At 43.5% G+C, this 16496-nt stretch overlaps 1 protein-coding gene across 1 annotated transcript in view; it reads right to left on the reverse strand.

The window, feature by feature from the left end:
- Positions 1–16496, reverse strand: part of TOX2 (TOX high mobility group box family member 2) — a 275381-nt gene that overhangs the window by 50084 nt on the left and 208801 nt on the right. The gene's annotated exons all lie outside the window — the stretch shown is intronic.

Consider the following 16496-nt stretch of genomic DNA (forward strand, 5'->3'; position numbering starts at 1 on the left):
TACAGATGAAGACACTGAGGTAGATAGAGGTTAAGTGGTTTGCCCAGGATCACACAGCTAGTAAGTGTCTGAGGACAGATTAGAACTCAGGTCTTCCTGATTCTAGGTCCAATGCTCTGTCACTGCACCACCTAGCTTCCTTGTGGAAGTGATTAATAATTGCTTGTTGATTGAATCAGGCTTGAGAAACATTTCTCTGGGCCAGCTCTGAGCTCTCTTAGCCCTGAAACGTCTGACAGAGGGACAAAAGGATGTAGAGGGGTGGCTGGCCATGGGTCTTCTCCCGGAAGTCAAGCCCCAAGGATATCCCCAAGTTTCTGGAGCTCCCTTGACAACTTGGTTTGGGACCGTCGTCTATCAGTTAGCCTCAGTAACCTATAGTGATGGTGACATTTGCAGCCTGCTGTGTATAGAAATGATGACTTCCTCAATCAAGGTCAAGCTCTCGGGGGTGGCTGTGTTGGGAGATGCCAAGATCTGTCCACTTCACTCTATCTATCCTTCAGGACTGTTGGAGGCCTGAAATATGTTTCTTCTTTCAGGATAAAGAGGCTTGATCCATCAAAATGAGATACATGTGAAGGATTGGGGGTGTCAACTGTTACTCTGCCATCAATTAATCAACAAGGATTCAATTCATTTACTAAGAACTTATTATGTGCAAAGCAGTGAGATACAGTGGTTGTTATTCTCCAAGGCAGAGGTTCAAGCCTTGCCCCGGCTGCTTACCAGCTGTGTGACCTTGGGCAGATCACTGAAGCTCTCAATATTCCAGTCACCTCACTAAAACTAAAACTTGCAGAATAGGTGACAGTATTCATTGGCAGAGGCAGCTTCCCTATATCAGTGAAATCACAGGTTGGGTTCAAAATGTGTGTTAGGTATTGTGTTTAGTCCTGGGGATACTGAGACAAAGTATCAAACAATATACATCTGTAAGAAGTTTATGCTTCCTAGAGAGGCAGAGGTGGTGATACAGAAGGAAAAACAGTGTCTTTAGAGTAAGAAGACCTAGCTACAAACCCTGCCTCTGACACTTCCTAGTTGTGTGACCTTGTGGCATATCATTTCATCTCTCAGGCCTCAGTTTCCTCATTTGTAAAATGAGAGAGGTTGAACTAGTTGGATGCTAAGGTCTCTTCCAAATCTGCATCTATGATCCTATGATTTGTAGAGGAACTCTCATGTGTGAGAACTCCTTCCATCAATGTAGAGATCAAACATACCAGTTAAGGGACTTGCCCAGAGTCACATAACTAGCAAATGTTAGAGGCGGGATCTAAACCTAGGTCTTCCTCATTCCAAGCCTACTACCCTATTCACTCTGTCACTCTGTCTTTAAAATTGTCTTTATAATAATTGCTATTATTATCCTCCCCCAGGTCCCTTCAATTTCTATTGTTTACCATGTTTATAGTACCATGGAAGAGGAAGCAGGGCTCTATGATTTCTCCAGGATCCCCTGAGAGTCCAGGAATGGCTACCTCTGGGCTCCTGGCTTGGGTGAAATAAAGACGATTTAGAAGAGGGGTGGGGAGCCTGTGGCCTTGAGGTCACTTGTGGCCCTCTAGGTCCTCAAGTATGGCCCTTTAACTGAATACAAACTTCACAGAACAAATCCCCTTAATAAAAGGATTTGTTATGTAAAGCTTGGACTTAGTCAAAAGGCCATACCCGAGGACCTAGAAGGCCACATGTGGCCTCAAGGCCGCAGGTTCCCCTACCCCTGATCTAGAATGAGGAGGCAGGTAGGTCTCAAACTGGGGCCAGTTTGTCCTACCGTGTGTAATGCCCCACAGATCTCTGGGTCACATTGCCTGGCACCCTGAAGGTGCCTGTGGGATGGAAGGCTGGTTTAAGGTGTTTTGAAAGTTAAGACTCTTTCCTTAGGTTGAAGCCAAGCTGGCTGACCTCATAGATACTTCCTAGCCTCAACCACAGGCTGGGGTGCAGAGGGTGAAGCAGCCTTTGGGCCCCCAGATGCCAGGTGGCTGATGGTTTAGAGAGGTCGGGGAGAGGGGGTGGGTGAAAACCAAAATATAGGTCACCAGGCCACAGGTCCTTAGCTAACTAGACAGAGCTCCATGAGGGCAGGTGGGAGGTCTTATCCATCTCTGTCTCTCCACAAGCATGCCCCCCATAACTGTTTGTTTAGATACACAGATAAATCATTTATTAAGTGTTTATTATGTGGTAGGCACTGTGCTAGGGGCTGGGGATACAAATACAAGCAACCAAAAATCCGTGCCCTCAAGAAGCTTACATTCTAATGGTAGAAGGCAGCACATACTAAACAGGGGAAAACAGGGGGATGAAGGTGAGGTAACAATGCAATGGCATGGCGTGAAGGCCTGGGTCTCTGTGAGACGAGTCCAAGGGTCACCTATCAGAGGATGCAGCATAGCCTCAGTTATCCACCACTAGCATGAAATGGGCCTGATTCAGATAAGTGAATTTTCTAGATAAATGAGGTTTACACTTTTAAGCTCCCAGACAGTTGAGTTTTTTGTTTGTTTTGTTTGTTTTTTTTTTCCCATTTCCAGCAGGAAACTTTGCTGAGATAGATTGCTCGCTTCCTTACCTTCTTACAGAGGATTTGAGCATTGTTCAAACTTTTCCCCGAGACTCAGGGTCTCATTTCTGGGTTGTAACACAAGTAAGTCTTCAGAGGTTAATATGGTTCCCACAGGCAAGGAAACTGTTAGCTCTCCATCGACTGGCCCTGATGGCTAGGTCTGGGGAGGGAATTCATAGTATCTAGATCAACCTCCTAGTTTTACAGATGAGTAAACTGAGGCAGAGGTCAAAGGACTTGCCCAGGGTTACAGAGCCAGTACGTATCTGAGGCATGATTCAAACTCAGGTCTTCCTGACTCAAAATCCAGAGCATAGCCACCATGACACTCAGATGCTTCATGAATTGTCTGAAGTTATGCAGATAGTGAATGGAAAAGACACTTAGATTAAAAATCCGGGGCTCTTTCATTTTTGCTATGGTGCTTCTCCTATCTTTTGAGCAGCCAGGTGGTACAACGGACAGAGTGCTGGGCCTGGGATCAGGAAGACCTGAGTTCAAACCTAGCCTCAGACACTTACTAGCTGTGTGACCCTGGGTAAGTCACTTAGCCTCTGTTTGCCTCAGTTTCTTCAATTGTAAAATGGGGATAATAACGGTACCTACTTCCCAGGGTTGTTGTGAAGATCAAATTAAAGTACTTAGTACTGTTTCTGGCAAGTAGAAGGTGCCATACAAATGCTTATTCCCTTTTCCCTTCCTATAAGCTTTTTACACTTTTCACATTTCCTTTCACGTTAGGCTATTACTTCCTTCCTTTTTCAGGGTGCCTGCCTCTGGCAACGTCACCTCCTTTCTCCATCAATTTGCTACTTCTAATATGCTTTGGGATGGAGAACAAAATAGCAGCAACTCACATTTTTGTGTTACTTGAAGATTTACAAAGCCCATGTCAGAATTGTCTGCAAAATAAAAGTAAGCAGGGACTGAGGCTCTCCTGATACTCAAAGGTCTTTTTTTTTTTTCTTCCTTTCTAGTTCTTAACCTTGTTCCACACAGCTTACGCTGCTGGATAAATACTGGAAGGTAAATGAAGGGTTATTGTATTTTTTAAAGACAATAGGAGATAACATACTTATAAGCTGGGAATTTTGAGGTCATCTACTATAACCCCCTCATTTCACAGTTGAGGAAATTGAGGCCAGAGAAGTTAAGTGACTTGCCCAAGATTATGTGGGGAGTAAATAGCAGAGCTGGCCCGACATTCCAGTCTTCTGACACTAAATCTAGTATTCTTAAGCTCATACTGAACTCATTCAACTACAGTATTATTTAAACTTGCTTTAATAAGTAGATAATTAAAAATTATTTATTTTTGAATTTAAATACAAAAAGACAAAAAAGAAAACATTTCCATGTATACAGCACAACATAAAAAGAGGATTCAAATAAAATCATGAATTTCCATTTCACACTGTTTACATTTTTTGAAAAACCATGTAATAAATACACATCATTTTCAAAACTACCCTGCTTTAATAAGTGGATGTTTAATTGGTGTAGTAATGGCTCATTTATTTATTCAACAAATATTTATTAAGTGGTTATAGAAATAGATGCTTCTCAAATACAAAAAACAAGTTTGTTCTCTGAAGTAGGTTAAACCAGCCTACTGCAGTCCTTATAGTTTAGCAAACTCTCTGCTCACAGGGAGTATAGGCTTACCCTTCAGCCCACACCTTGTCTAAATCATTACCACTTGTCTATGTTAATATGACTCAAATTCTTGAAGTCTTGCAGAGTGAGGGCTTGAGGGAGGGTATGTTTTGTGGAAAACTGCCTTTTCATGAGTGTATACTATGGCATTTATAAAAGTTTGAGAATTATAATTTCTGGGTAATTTAATCATTTTATTAGTAATGCCAGCATTTTAATAAAAGGATGGTTATTTGGTCATCTTTCTTAGACCAAAGACCATCATTGTGGCTGGCTCACACACATTGGAAGAGGGGTGTTACCGCGGGTGGTAATCAACTCTGATTGGTTAACAATTAATAAGGGAATGAATATTACAATGAGGGGCTGAACGTGAACTTTGATTATGTCATTTACTTCTTAAATTAGCCCCAGCCTTGGGCAATCTATTCAAAGAATTTATCTCCACCCAAACCTGAGCAGAAAACCATGGCTTCCGCACCTGGGTGGGGTCTGGATAGAAGAGAAGGTTAGCTCAACCTTCAGAGACTGAGGTTTTGAAATGAGGATAAAAGAAAAAGGGAGAAATCTGAACCTCCCCAAATCACTGGTTATTAATAATCATTTCTCTCAGTCTTATGTTGTCCATGTTGTGGGGAATCAGTCAGATGTTAGAGTCCCCATGCCATCTGTGGCCAGTCAACAGCATGATTATTTCCAGAGATTAGGACAGTGATGGGGAACCTGTGACCTCAAGGCTGTATGTGACTTCAAGTATAGTCCTTTGACTTTGTTTGGATTCAGTCAAAGGTCCCCACTTGAGGACCTACGGAGCCACATGTGGCCTGGAGGCCATAGGTTCCCCACCCCTGGATCAGGATAAGACCCATCCTCCATTTTATCAGCTGCAATCCACATATTCCTTGTCTTTCACTGAATTCAAATTCTTCCCTAGGATCCAATGAAGGAAGAGGTGAGAACAATGCCTGTTATTTGGCCCAGGAAGCAGCAGGGATGCAAACAAATAGGGGATCCAAAAGACTCTGGAAACAACCAAAGGGAGCTGGGGAACTTGAGTGGCCTCTGCCCTCCCACGGGCTGCGTCACCCCTCATGCTACTCACCCAAGTGTGAGGTCTCTCTCCTCTTTTTCAGAATGGAAAACACAATTTACTAGAAGTCTTGGCTGTGACTAAACGAAGCAGACATTGTCTGCCCCATTTTTGGCTAACCGTTAATTTTTAAAGTTACTGATGAAGGCAAAAGAGCTCCAAGATCTATCAAATGGATCATGGCCCTGAATCACTGACATGGAGTGAGATCAAACGAGTGCGTTCCTTTACGGTGTTACAGACAATAAATTGTGCATGGAGTTAAAAACAGTGGAAACCAGTGCAGGTGTGGTGCAAATATCCTGGATTATGCTGTAATCTGTTTCACCACCACTGGAGAAGACAGAAATGTTCCCTACGCTCCTCTAAGGCAGCCAGGTGGTCCAGTGGATAGCGCGCTGGACCCTGGAGTCAGGGAGACCTGAGTTCGAGTTTGACTTCAGACACTTCCTAGCTGTGTGACCCTGGGCAAGTCGACTACTTAACCCTGTTTGCCTCAGTTTCCTCATCTGTACAATGAGGTGGAGAAGGAAATGGCAAACTACTCTAATATCTTTGCCAAGAAAACCCAAATGGGGTCACAAAGAGTCGGACACAATGGGAAACAACAACAAATGCTCTTCTTTTGACTCGCATAATAACTCCAAATCCTCCAGGTCTGCTGGGAGAAAACATGAGTGGGGGCAAAGGCCAAGTGTCCCTGCAGACTCCCATATCACAAGCTTCCTATTTGGCCATCTGTGGGACTCATAGTCCCACAAAGACAGAGCTACATACATGCATCCAAAGACACACTTCTGCCCTGCAAAGATCGGGCTCTTGGGCAGATGTGGCATGGCTCAGTACCTTTAATGTTAAGACTCAATATCAAGAAAATTCTAGGTTCAATCTCACCTCTTATACTCACCCGTTGTATGACTTTGGGCAAATGACTCAACCTCTCTGGGTCTCATTTGTTTCATCTGTAAAATGGGGATGATGATAACAATGGCTAACATTTATATAGTGCTTACTATATGCTAAGAACTATACAATTATTACCTCATTCGATCCTCACAACAACCTTGGGAGGCAGGTGCTGTTATTATTCCCATTTTCTAGGTCAGGAAACTGAGGCAAAGAAAGGTTAAGTGACTTGACCAGAATCTTACAGCTAAAGTATCTGAAGCTGGATTTGAACTCAGGTCTTCTTGACTCCAGGCCTGGTGCTCTATCCACTGTTCTACGTAGCCTCTCCTACTTCACAGGGTTGTTTTGAGGACCAAATGAGGTAATATATGAAAAGGGCTTTGCAAAACTTTGAGTGTTTTATGAATTTTAGTTATTTTTGTCATTATTGACATTATTAACATTGTCTAGTCTTATCTCTCCATTCTCCCTTAGTATGACTACCCTACAGACTGCCCAAATACTGGAGGCCTGAACCTTCTGACCACAGCCCTTTGCCCTCCGCCCTCTGCCCTGTCTGGCTCCGCAGTGACTGCCTTAGCTTCACCCTATTCTGATCTTAGTGCTTTGCACAATGGGACAACAGGCCCTGGTGGGAGGGCTCTACCCCACTTGTGCCCCCTGGATAGGGCCTGCCTCCCCAGGGCTGTCAGAGGAAGAACGTGGCAGCCCTTCACTACTCCATCTGAACAAGAAGTTAAGCTCACACTGCAGAATGCTGGCTTCATGGAGGCAGAATCAGCAGGAGGGAAATCAAATACCATCTCAAAGATGATCTGCCTTTCCATTAACCCTATTAATGTGAACATGAGTTGAAGGGCCCCCTGCTTGATTTATGAACAGTCTTTACTCTTGATAAGCCTGCTATAGAGCAAGCTTCTCATTAACAGGGAATCAACAGGGTGGGCTGCTTGAGCCCCTACCAGGTAGTGACTGACTGGGGAGGCTCCCTGGGGAAGCAATCAATGGTCATCACAAAGGTGGAGGAAGGCAGCTTCCCTGATGCTAGTCTGAAACCAAGGAGAGCCCTCTTGCCACACGGCAGGGCAAGGGGCCAAGAGTCATCCCAGTGCAGGAAAAGGCCAAAGCTAGAAACCTCAACCAGATCCACCTGTACTGAGCAGCATTCAAGGTAATTCAAATCCATTACTCATTTATTTTGATGTGTTTTTTTAAAGTTTGAGTTCTAAATTCTCTCCCTTCCTTTAGCCTTTCTTCCACCTACCGAGAAGGCAAGCAATACGATACCGTTATGCAAAACATATGTCCATAAGTTAATTCAAATCAACAAACATTTATTGAGTGCCTGCTGTGTGCCGGGTACTGTACATTTTCCTTGTCATTCTGTGAACATGGTCAGTGGTTTTTATGTTGTTGTTGTTTTGATCCAGAACCAAAACTTCACATCAGAGACAACCTGGTGTGGAAAATTGGACAGATACCAGGTAACAACCCATCAGTGGAGTCCAGTCACAGAGAGCTGCCTGGGGCACTGTTAAGTTAAAAGACAAGCCTGGAGTCCCCCAGCTAGCATCAGCTAGCTCTGACTCTGAGGCCAGCCCTCTATCCACTATGCCATACTGCTGAATGTTTATTCAGAGGGACAAAGAATTTAGAGCTGGAAGTCACCTCAGAGATGACTTTGTCCAGCTTCAGTGTATAGAAGAGAAAATTGAGGTTCAGAGGGGGCCAGTGGTTTGTCTAAAATCACATGGCTAATAAGTGGCAGAGCCAGGATTCAAACTTCTGCTTGAAGTAGGAATCCCTAATATGACACTCAGAAAAGTGATCAGACCGGCCTCCCTTGACAACCCCTAAACACAGAGAACTCACTACTTCCTATACTGGAAGGGGGCTTAGATAAACAGCCAGATGGCAAGTATCTATCCACTGGACTTGGATTCAGGAAGACTACCTCAGATACTATCTGTGTGATCCTGAGCAAGCCACTTAATTGCTCTTGGCCTCAGTTTCCTCATCAATGTAATGTGGAAACCTGGGCAAAATTTGGGGATCCTATTTTCCCTCTATGATCACGAAGGCTGCTTGACTCTGAATGACATGCTCGCAAATTTAAAGCTGGGAGGGTTATAGGATCAGAAATTTAGAGTGAGAATAGATCTTAGAGGGCAGCTAATCAGACCGCTTCATTTTACAGAGGAGGAAACTGAGGCCTAGAGACATTAAATGACCTGTCCAGGTAGGAAGTATCTGAGGCTGGATTTGAACTCAAGTCTTCCTGATTCCAGGCCTGGCACTCTGTGCACTCTGGCACCACCTAGCTGCCCAGTATGACACAGTGGATGCAAGACCTGGGGTTAAGTCCCACCTCTGATACAAACTACTTGTTTAACCATGAACAAGTCACCTAGGCTCTCTAAGCTGCAGTTTTTCTCATCCATGAATACTACCTGGAGAGGGAAAGGAGTATTGGCTTTGGGGTCAATGCCTCTGCAGCTTACTGTGTGACCTTGGATAAATCACCTAACCTCTCTGGGTCTTGGTTTCTCCTTCTGTAGAATGTGGGGGTTGGATGAGAATGGTTCTCACTCTATGATCCTGTGATCTGTAGGACCTACGTTAAGGGTAAGGCTCAAATGAGACAATGTATGGAGAGAGCTTTGCAAACTTTAGAGTGTTATATAAATGTCACACTCATCATCATTGTTGTTATACTCTGAGGTGCCAAAGCTGGCCAGTGCGAGGGTGTGAGAAAGGAGTTAGGGGAGACGATATGAAGAAAGAGACCGAGTCAGGAGCCCTTCAGGCAGCTCCGAGGAGAAGAGCAGTTGCTGCTTGGTTCTATCCTTAGCCTTGATTTTCCTTTTATCTAAAAATTTAAATCAGGGCAACAATTGTCCAAGAAAGGTTACAAAAGAAGTGTGGTTTTAAGTCCTGAAATCACAAATGGCTCATCCTCATTTGGAGCCCTTCCACTCTCCTGGGTAAATAGTGTATTAAGACAATTTTTAAAAACTCTTATTATGTGGCCAGCAGACCAGAACAGCTTCATCGAGCCGTTAAATATGTAATCGTACTTTTTTTTTCTTTAAATTGCATATTATTTATGCAACAGAGCAGAACAACTCCAAAGGAGTAATTATGACTCTGGCATGCGTGCTGTGGTTAGAAAAACCCTCATGGAAACAAATGTGAGGGGAAGCCAGTCAGTTTGTCCCCTAAGCTCTGTTCAATCTCCCCTTCACAGCCCTGTCCCCCTTACCAGTCCCTGCTCTGCCTCCTCCACTACTGCTTTTGCCCTGGGGTCCTCATGGCTGGGCTTCCAGGAGCAGGCAGGGATGATGATTGCATTGTAGAATGTTGGGGTAGGAGGAGGTCGATGGACGCTAGCCATCACCTGAAGCCACCCTCCTTCCTACCACTTTCCCCCTCATCAACTCCATCAGGACCAGCTCCTGTTCTGGGCCCGAATTCTACAGCCCAGGGCCAGTGCGTGGGGAGCAGATGGTGGTATAGAAACCTGGGAAGAAGAATTTGGGGATCCTGCATCCCCACTACAATCAAGAATGTTGGGTGACTCCCTCATCCTTGGGATCACAGGTTCACAGGTATAAAGCTGTGAGCATCATAGGATCACTCCTCCGGGAAGCTTTCTCTGACCTCTCCAGTCAGTCCTTAAGAGCTCTCCCTCCTAAGCTCTCAGCACACTGACTGTCTGTGTGAGTCTGGTGATGCCTTTTTCATGGGTGTCTTATCGCCTTATCTGAACTGAGAGACTATTTTATTGAACCAGAGTATTAGAGTTGGAGGGCACCTGAGGACTTTTTAGCCCAATCCTCTTATTTCCCAGATGACCTCCAGGGTCCATTCTAGCTCTGCAAATATTCCTCTTCCGTTTTAAGCAATCTTCTCTCAATGAAAAAAAGCTGTGTAGTTGAGAGCACCTGATGAGGCTTTAAATGGAAGAGTTTTTAAAAAACAAAGGCTGTTTAAAAAAAAGTTTTTATGGATATCTTGAGTCTTTTGTTTTTCTCAGGACAGTCATAATTTAATAATTTTTTAAAAAAGTGGATGATTAAAATATTTTACACACAGCAGGCACTTACTAAATTCTTTTTGTTGTTCAGTTATTTTTTTCAGTCCTGTCCAACTCTTTGTGACCCCATTTGACGTTTTCTTGGCAGAGATACTGGAGATTTGCCATTTCCTTCTCCAGGTCATTTTACAGACGAGGAAACTGAGGCAAACAGGATTAAGTGACTTGCTCAGGGTCACATAGCTAGTAAGTATCTGAGGCTAAATTCTTATTCAGCAATAGAATCTCAGATTTGGAAGGGTCCTTTGAGGTCATCTCATTCAATTCTCAACTGAAACAAGAATCCCTTCAAACTACCAGACCTTTCACGCTGGGCAATGGATACTCCCTCCACCTCCCATTTCAACTGGGGCAACCGCGCTCTGACTGGAAGGAAGTTCCTTCTTATAGTGAGCCACTGATCTGTCTCCTTTCAATGCTGCCCCGCTGCTCCTAAATCAGGAGTTGTTGGGAACCTGCAGCCTTGAGGCCACATGTGGGATTTGGTCAAAGGGCCGCACTTGAGAACCTAGAGGGCCTCACGTGTCTTCGAGAGTGAAGGCTCCCCACCGCTGTACCTAATTCTTCTTCACTGGGGCCAAGAAGACCAAATCTAATCCCTCTTTCTCATCACATCTCTTCAAATATTTTAAGACAGTGATGGTGTCTCCCTGTTCCCCAGGCTTCTCTTGTCTAAGCTAAAATATTGTCTTTTCCTTTTATCTCTGTGATCTCAGCACCTAACACAGCGTCTGCTGCATAACAGGAGCTTCCTGCTGGTGGAGTGATAGATTTAACTGATCTTTCTAGGACAGAAGTTCTTCACCAGAGGCCCACAAACAAACTTGGGTTTTTTAAAAGATATTTTGAAAACTGGCAATATCATTGATTTTCTTTGTAATCCTATTTACTTTATTTCATGTATTTAAAAACCTCATTCTGAGAAGGGCCCGTAGGTTTTGCCAGACCGCCAAAGGAATCCATGACCCAAAATCTTTTATGAATTCTGGCCTAGGACATGATTTCAAGTCCTCCCCCCCACCATGTTCACTGTGCCCTCACTCCTCAATGGCATGACCCCAGAATTAGACAAACGACCCCTGCTGAATTCTCCACACTGGGTATAAGCTCCTTGAGGACAGGGACTACTTTATTTTTTGTGTCTGAATTTCCAGCATGGTGCTAGACATCCCCCAGCACTGTGGCCAGCACACAGCAGGCGCCTAACAGATGCTTGTTTGACCTACATTTTAGAAAGCCTAAACACCCTTACTTACAGCCTCTCTGTAGGATTCTACAAGTAAGCAGAGGTTCAGCGATACCCTGGGGGAAAAGAACTGTGATGTCATCTGATTTCTTTGATGAGGAAATTCCTTCTACCATTGCAGGTTGCCCCCCTGCTCCACAACTTGTGGTCTCAGAAAAGCTGAGAGGTTAAATGACTTGTCCAGGGTCACACAGCCAACAAAACTCAGAGGTGCGAAAGGAAGCCAGGTCATCCTTACTCCAAGGTCTGCTGCCCTCTAGCTGTCACCATAGGCTGCCTGCCTCTCCACCTGCCTTTCTCCCACTCATCCCCAATCCCTACCCCTGTTGTTGGACTACCAAACTAACCCCCAAATTCAGAATGATTTAAGCACAACTGATTTCCCATGCAAGGCACGTAAGATCCATCAGCTTCCTCCTTCTTTATGGGATATGCTGTGTCTCAGAGGAAAATTAGGGGAATGTGAGAGGGGAGTAGCTAAAGTAATTAAGTGTATGTTACTTAATCTATTTCTAGGGATTGTATGAATATTAAGGTGCTTTTCAAAAATATTTTCTTTTTTTAATGAATATGGATATCAGTCACAGCAGTACTTAGCCTGAGCCTCTGCAGGGGTAGATGAATGAGGAAGGACACGGGTTCTGAGCACCCACTCATGCTGAAACAGAATTTTTGGATCCACATTTTCTCAGTGGGAGGAAGAGGGCTTCATTAAAAACATTCTGAAAATTTAATTCGGGAATAGGAACTGCTTTTTCTCTCTTTGTGATGGCCACATGGCTGGGATTTCCCCTGAATTTCTTATTCCTGATCTCATTATCATTCTAACCCATGTCTAGAAAGGAGGAAGCTTTGTGTTTACATAGGCTAAGTTCAATCTTTGGGTCTTCTCAATAAAATCTTCCCTTTGGGTTCATGCACCCATCCAGAGCTTCCTCTGCCAATATCAGCAGTTGGCTAACATCCAAATTTCCAAAGAAAAGGTAAAGGGCCTTCAATTCCTATGCAAGCACTCAGGCTAACAATATATCTTCTATAGAACTGGTTTTATTTCACCTCACAGAAAAAGCAAGAATTTGCACCTGAGTCCATGAACAGTACAATAAGTCTCCTTTCCTCTACTGCATCCTGGGCCATGGCCAGTCTTCTTGACCTCTGTCTTCCTACTGGACTCCCATGACTCTGGAGGAGACAGCAAGGCTGATGCCTTTCCCTAGCTTCACTTCACAAAAATCCAACTCACATGCAAGTCAAGACATCATGCTTGTGATGTCATTGGTTCTCTTGGAGAACAGAAGACAAACAGCAACAATACGTGTGAGTGCACATTAAATAGCTGCTTAGTTTTCCCTGCCGTGGGTAAATCGTGGCATGGGGGCACCACTAGAGGGCAGTAGTAGTAGCCTTCTAAAGCAGAATTCAGAGTTAAAAGGGACTTTGTATCATGTAGTTCAAGCTCCTCATTTACAGATAGTATCCTGGGCCATCTCCAGTTGTCCTGATCTATATCTGGCCACTGGATCCAGATGGCTCTAGAGGAGAAAATGAGGCTGGTGACCTTGCACAGCCCTGCCTCACTTAAATCTAATTCACTTGCATGACATGGCATCACCTCTCTGATGTCATGGTCCTCTTTGAGAAAGAAGGCCAAACAGCATTTAGCAGCATTTATACTGCCTTTAAGGACTTGTATTACCTTCTGTGCCTTCTTAACCCCTCCAAGAGGAAAGCACTAAGTGTTGCTGTACAATCTACTATTCTCTGGTGAGCCCTATCATCTCAGTGATCTTCAGACTTATAGTACTACCTTGGTTTAGCCCATGTTGGAAGAAGGGCAGCTAGGTGGTGAAGTCAGGAAGTCAAGAAAACTTATCTTCCTGAGTTCAAGTATCTGAAGAGCTGTCATGAGGAAGAGGGATTAGATTTGGTTTTCTTGGCCCCATTGAAGACCTAGGAGAACTGAAGCAAGAGATAAAAGATGAAATAAATACAGTCAGGAGTCAAACCTGGGTCTTTTGACTTTAAATCTTGTAATTTTGTGGGGTCCTTTCCACTCCTTTTCCAGTTTGCAATTATCACAAGAGGAGGTGCTAGCTTCTTTCTAAGCTGGTGGTCCCAGAGGGAGAAAAAGGCTTATATAATGACTGATACTATGTACAATGTTTTCCTGGCTCTGCTCATCTCATTTTGCATCAGTTCATGCAAGTCTTTCCAAGTTTTTCTGAAATTTGCCTGTTCATCATTTCCTGTTGCACAACAGTATTCCATTATATTCATATGCCGCAGTTTATTAAGCCATTCCCCAAATGACAAACATCCCCTCAATTGCCAATATTTTGTCACTACAAAAAGGGCTACTATAAATATTTTTTTCACATATAGATCCTTTTCCCTTTTTTATACTTATGCAATGACTACACATATATAACCTATGTCAAATTGCTTACCTTCTAAATGGAGAGGGGAGGGAGAGAATTTGGAACTCAAAATTAAAAAAAAAAGAATGTTGACATTATTTTTACATATAATCAGGGGGGAATAAAATATTAAATTTTAAAAAATTTTTGAAAGAAAGAAAAAAAGACTCATGTAAGGTCTTGGAGTAGAGAAACTGGGATTAGAAGGCAAGGTTCCTGATTTCCAGGCCAATCCTCTGTCCTTTAAACTATCCTGAGAAAGGAACAGATGGCCAGACCTACTCACAATCTACAGCTGAAAGAGATGCCTGTTTCTCTGGTCTTGTTAAGGGAAAGCCATCACCAACATTAGTATGTGGTAAGGAAAATGATCCTCTGTATAGCTTCCCTGCCACCTCCCACCCTGACATCCTAGCAGCGACATCCCTGACTAGTCTTATGTGAGCTTGCTAAATAAAATACCCTGAAAATCATTTCCGTTCAGAAGAAAACCAAACCATCCAGCAAACGAGAGGAGTAAGAAGAAGCTGGTGAAGAAATCTCTGGCTGTGACCCGCCCCCTTGGCCGTCACTATCCCTAATAAAGTTTCATGGCTGGTGAGAAACGCTCTAGCGGTCTGACAGATTCCTCGCGGAGTTGGAGATGTCTTGTTCAGAGTAATAGCTATCTCACACAGGTGCCCAGCTGCTATTGTAAAATCAGTAAGCATTTAATTGAAACAAACGACTATAATAATAGTACATTATCCCTGCAGGCTCATAGCCATAACAGTTTTAATTATTGAGTTAAGAGTCAAGCTAATTTATCCTTTAAAGTAACAGCCACATCTTTGGTTACACTGATCATCCCATTATGAATATGAGGGCAGCAGCAGGGAAGGATTGGAAAGGAGGGCAATTTATAGCTGTATTTATCTTAGGAGAGAAGCTTCCTATGAGAGTTTGAGTCATGGCACCAAGTTCTACCAATGTGGTTATGGGAGCTTTTGGAAAGCAAGAGACAGCAAGAAAGGAAGTTTACGTAGGTGGGTGTCTCTGTGTACAGTCCTAGGGACTTTGGAGGACCTCTAGCCCAACCCTTCATTTGACAGATGAGGAAACTGAGGCCTAGACAGATGAAATACTTTTCAGGTGCTCTATAGCCAAGTAGAGACTTAAACCCAGACCCTTTGATTCCAAATCCCCTCCTGTTTCCACACCACCATCTTGTACCTGCTCATTTAACCATTCTCCTTGTCCCCCTTTCATGTCCATGTAAGAATCTAGGCTTCCTAATCCCAGAAGCTCGTGGTCTCAGTCCTAGGCTCAGAAACAGTGGGTCTCTGTGGTACATGGGATGTTGGAGAGGATATAGATGGCCACGATGGGTTGCTTGGGTGCTTGTGCTTGTACTTGGACCCCAATTTCTCCCTAGTCTCAGAAACACTGTCTCTGACAACCATTCCTCAGCCCAAGGACACTGTGCCTAGCAGTTATTCGTGCGTGGGCTCCAGCACGACCCTTATCTCTCTCCCTGGTGCAGCTACACAGAGCTGGGTGAGAGAGCGCTGGGTTGCTCAGGCCCCAGCCCTCAGATCATGTCTCTGGAAGCCTCCCAATTCCTTAGTAAGCTCATTGCCAGTGTGTCACCAGAAAGTCTTACAAAATGTCCCAAAATATAGATCAGTGTGTATTTTAATGTTGTGAGAGAAAGTGGGCACCCCAATCTCTTTTCACTCCCCATGCTCACTGCCCCCCAGATTCTTAGCTAATGGCCACCTCCCTCCCCATTCCTGAAGATGTTTCAAGGATTAGGAAGGGGGAAGAGAGGAGCCTCCAAAGTCTGGTTTTTGCAGTCCAGTGGTTATTCCCAAATGGGTTATTTCTGCTTGGAGACATTCTACCAACAAAAGCATAATTAGTCTTAGTAGCCTGGAAAGCCTGTTCTGAAACTATTTCTTAGTTCAGAAAAAGAAGGAAAGAAGGACTGAGATGGCTTGAAAAAGTCCAAAGGGATAAGGGGACTGGTGCAAGGTGGGAGAAGGCCCCTGGGAAGATCTGGAAGGGAGATCTGAAGGTGGATGGGAAAAAGTACAATTCATTCATTTGTTTGACAAATATTTATTGAGGCTTTGTATACAGTAGATGTTCAATAAATGGCTAGAACTTGGAAGAGAAAGAGAAGTAGGTTGAAGAAATGGGGGCAAAAATAACAGTAAGCAGTGTTAATGATATAATTTCAGTCATTGTTAGTAATAGTAATAGTAAAATGAGATAATATCTGTAAAGTGCTTTACAAGCCTGAAAGTACTATAGAAATGCTTGCTATTTATTATTAATTTTCTTTTATGAAGAATTTAAATGGTTATTAATATAATTCCTATATTTTATATTCACCTATTACTCACATATAATTACATATTTATATATCATGTATAATTAATATATCAAATTTTGATTTTATTGGTATAGGGACTTCCTAGATGAAGAAACTGCCAATGCAAGTTGGCACCTTCTCTACGATTTAC

This window comes from Vombatus ursinus, unplaced genomic scaffold, assembly GCF_900497805.2.
Source record: "Vombatus ursinus unplaced genomic scaffold, bare-nosed wombat genome assembly UNPS02014785.1, whole genome shotgun sequence".
NCBI classification, from domain to species: Eukaryota; Metazoa; Chordata; class Mammalia; order Diprotodontia; family Vombatidae; genus Vombatus; species Vombatus ursinus.